The 4,363-nt window shown below is 41.7% G+C and overlaps 1 long non-coding RNA gene across 1 annotated transcript; it reads left to right on the top strand.

The window, feature by feature from the left end:
- LOC109127557 lies at nucleotides 1,900-3,037 on the top strand. The gene is made up of 4 exons (XR_002034121.1): nucleotides 1,900-2,211; nucleotides 2,298-2,511; nucleotides 2,594-2,799; nucleotides 2,925-3,037. It is a non-coding gene; the product is annotated as an uncharacterized LOC109127557 (long non-coding RNA).

Here is a 4,363-nt window from a genome sequence, read left to right as displayed (position 1 = left end):
CCACGGCACCGAAGGCAACTCTTCACCTAGCGCTGAACAGATCCTACCGGTTGAGTGACTGTCCTTCACTCGATCATTAATCCACCAGGTATGAGAGTCTTCTTCCTCCGTTAGTTGTAGAGCCGATAATTCAGCTTGATAACTAACTTGGGCATCCGACCTTGCAGGTGGTAATCTCCAGTTCCCTCTTCTCCATAGATCCGTCAGGACTGCACTTTTGGGAATACCTATAGACAGATCCCCACTCAAGGAGTCGCTCATTCGCCCTAGCTTACACCAACGATCTGACCAGAAGCGACACTTTCGTCCATTTCCTAGCTTCACCATTATCCAAGGGTAAGCTTCTTCTCTTATCTTTAAAAGTTTTTTCGCTATCCAAGAGTGCTGGCTATTTGGTTTCCTGACCCAGAAATTGCTCAAGTTACCAGCAAGGACAGCTTCTTTGAACCAAGCTACCCAAATCGACCCAGATCTAAAGAAAAGCAGCCAGATAAGTTTAACTAGACAAGCCTTGTTCCACTTTTTTAGATCTTGTATGCCTAACCCTCCTTCTGATTTTGCAGTGACAACCGTGCGCCAAGCAACTCGCGCTGAATGGTGTCCCTCAAGGCAACCCTTCCATAAGAACATTCCACAAAGAGAGTTCAAAGTGTCGATACATTTCTTTGGCAGCACCAATGCAGAGCACCAGAAATTTGTGATACCAGCTATGACAGTATTTAGCATTTGCAACCGGCCTGCAAAAGAGAGAGTTCTGGTCGACCAGCTATTGAGTTTTGTTTTCACACGCTGAATGAGAGGAGCACAGTCAAGCAGCGTAAGTTTTTTGGTGCATAGAGGAATACCCAAATAGCGTATAGGGAGTTGGCCATGAGCAATGCCTGATGCTGCCTTGATTTGATCAATTTCAGGCTGATGCAGTCCGGATGCAAAGAAACTTGTTTTGGGGAGACTGATCGCAAGTCCTGAGGCCTCTTCGAATGATTTTAGTACTTGGAGGACACTTAGTACAGAAGAAAGGGATCCATCAGTAAAAATTAAAAGGTCATCAGCAAAGCACAGGTGCGTGAGTTTTAACCTCTGACATTTGTAGTGATATTTGAATTTACCCTCCTCAGCTGCTTTATCTAACATGACTGATAAACAATTCATGACAAGGTCAAAGAGGTAGGGTGAGAGTGGATCTCCCTGTCGCAAACCTCTACATCCTTTAAAGTAGCCGTGTACAGACCCATTGAAGCCCACAGAAAAAGACGGAGTACAGACACACGCTTTTAGCCACCTTAGGTAAAGTTCAGGGACTTCTATTCCTCGCAGACAACCGAATATAAATTCCCATCTAACCGTATCAAACGCTTTTGCAATGTCTACTTTGATAGTGATACGCTTAGGTCCTTTTTCTTTTTGATATCCATTGACCAAGTCTGCAGCTAACAGTGTATTCTCAACTAACAACCTTCCTTTAATGAATGCAGTTTGGTTCTTTTGAATCAGGTCAGGGAGAACAGGCTTCAACCTTGAGACAAGGAGCTTTGAGATGACTTTATAAAGGGTATTCAAGCAGGATATGGGTCTGAAGTCCGAGATAAGAGAAGCACCAGGGGACTTGTTAATCAGGGCTAGGATAGTTGCATTTACAGCCGCCGGGAGGAAAGCTGAATGAAAGAACTGCATAATGCTACCAGTAACATCCGAGCCAAGAATTTCCCAAGCGGTCTTGTAGAAATTTGAGGTGAACCCACCAGGGCCTGGAGCCTTATTCCCATTAATTTTAAACATCACTCTCTTAATCTCTTCTGACATGGGAAGCTTTATCATTGTTTGTTTCAGCTCAGGGGAACAACGGTATTGGATAATACTTTGAAGCCAGTTAAGAGAGACAACGATTGGTGGCAGAGAGTGGGGACCAAGAATGGATTGGAAGTGTGCTACTGCTATTCGACTCATTTCTAGAGGGTCATCCACCATAGTGCCTGAAGTCGAGGAGAAGGATCTTATGGCATTGAAGGAGTTTCTGGTTAAAGTCACTCGATGAAAGTAAGATGTGTTCAAGTCCCCTTCTTTTAACCAGTTGATACGAGATCTTTGTTTGAAATAGGCTTCTTCAATCTTTCTGAGGAATTCCCATCGAGTGTGAAGAGCACGTTCTTGTTGGAATAGGGCAGAAGAAGGTGTGGCCATCGCTTGTACCTGCACATTGTTTAATAAAAGGTTAGCCTCTCGCACTCGAGTCTGAATATCCGAAAAATTATCTCTGGAAAGTGTTTTAATATCTCGCTTTATTGTTTTCTGTTTAGCACTCAAAACAGCTAAACTTGTTTCCAAGGGATGTAAAGTTCCAGCCAAGATCCATGCAGTCTCAATCGTTTGGAGGAATTGGGGATGAGAGGTTAGGAAGTTAAAGAATTTGAAAGGTTTGGTGCCAGCACACGGGAGGGAGGTTTCCAGGTTGAGAAGACAAGGCGAATGATCAGAAACTTCAGAAGCCAGGAAGGAAGCCACACTATTGGGGTATAAAGCTAGCCAGTGGTTGTTAACTAGCAGTCGATCTAGTTTTTTTGCTATAGGGTTTGAGGGATTTTTATTGGACCAGGTGAAGAAGGGACCTTGATGACGGAGATCAAACAGCTCCATTTGCAGGAGGCAATCGCGAAGTTCTATCATACGCGAGGACCAGTGATCAACATTCGGGTTTGAGTGCTCAGCTGGATGGATGATTTGGTTGAAATCCCCTCCAAGAAGCCAAGGTTGTGAATCCAACTGGAGTCTTTGTTGAAGGTTGATCAACTCACACCAGAGGTCAGTTCGTTCGTCTCCTAAGTTAGGAGCATATAGAGCTGTGAAGATAAATCTATGCCCTCCCTGAATTGTGACTTCAGTGGTTATCATATGCCTCGATTGATGAAGAACCGTAATATTGGCAGGAGATTTCCACACGATGATTACTCTACCATCCGGATCAGAAGCATGGTTAGAGACAAATTGCCAACCAGGACAGGTAAGGTTCATAACTCTGTTCAAATTTGGTTCCTTGATATGGGTTTCTAAGATAGCACCAAAAAGAGGCTTATGGGTTGCAAGCCAGTTAGAAAAAGGTCGATGTTTATCCAGATCGTTTAGACCTCGGATGTTCCAAAAAAATGGTTGTATATACATGGTTAAGGGTTAGGGGTGGATTTAGGAGCGGTGAGGAGTCTCCCCCATATGTACAATTCTCCCGTTTTCTTTTCGAAAGTAAGTCCCGATGGCCTTCCACAAGTAGGCACTACTTTATGTGTTGAGCGGTTTCCTCTTCATACAACAACGTTTAAAAGTATCATTAGTTATTAAAACCAACAAAAAAATGTATCAGTAGTTATTTTACTTATTTAATCTTTCGGAAAAGCTTACATCTCTCCTCAATGTGTTACTCATATTTTTTTTGGCTTAAGGTTGGTTTAGACACAACACATGAGTCTCCAGACCTCTAGGGTAATTTTCCTCATCTTATGTCAGTTTTTAATAAAATCAGTTATTGGCTTAGTGCTGATCGCATATGTATGTAAACTAAATATACTGGGCCCATTTAATTAAAATTATAATCAAACTTTACATGACATCAATGCTTAGAAGTAAATTTTATGTGACTTCATATTCAACTTCTATCCACGACAATGAATATGTCAGTTAGTGTGTTTTGCAAAACTTTACATGACATAAATGATAGATTTTTGTTTCTTTTTTCTTTGAATGAATGTACAATTATATTCAACAAAAAAGAGAGTCCATGTTACATTATGTGCATCCTCATTTTAAAAAGTCTAGAAAACTATTACAGGATAAGCTCGTATCGTTTGTGTAGTGTTCCTAATCTTATTGTGATAAGTCCAAGTCGTATATTCTTAGGAGTCTTAGGCCTTATCTTATTCTCGGGTCTGTTGTATAAATACCAAAAGTTCATAAGTTAATAAAATCAAGTTAGTTCGACACCTAATTCTACATGGTATCAGAGCTAAGATCACAAAATTCTCTAAATTATTGATTTCTCTTCTTTGTTTCATCGATTGTTTCGATCTTCTGTTTTTCAATTTTCGTTGTTGCGTGACAAGCAATCATGTCTACGGTGGAGGATAGTTCTTCTGCAAACAAAACAGCTGTTGGTCAACAACAAGAGACCCATGTGGTGTCTCCCTATACTTTGTCAAGCTCCGACAACCCCGGTTCCATGATCTCGTCGGTTTTGTTAACAGGCGACAACTACAACGAGTGGGCAACGGAGATGTTAAATGCCCTCCAAGCTAAACGTAAGACAGGTTTCGTCAATGGAATAATCCCTAAACCAGCCGATGACGATCCCAACTTGGAGAACTAGCTGACGGTGAAC

The sequence above is a fragment of the Camelina sativa genome, chromosome 11, assembly GCF_000633955.1.
Source record: "Camelina sativa cultivar DH55 chromosome 11, Cs, whole genome shotgun sequence".
NCBI lineage: Eukaryota > Viridiplantae > Streptophyta > Magnoliopsida > Brassicales > Brassicaceae > Camelina > Camelina sativa.
The sequence above is the reverse complement of the archived record's forward strand: the minus strand, read 5'-3'. Positions and strand labels throughout refer to the sequence as shown.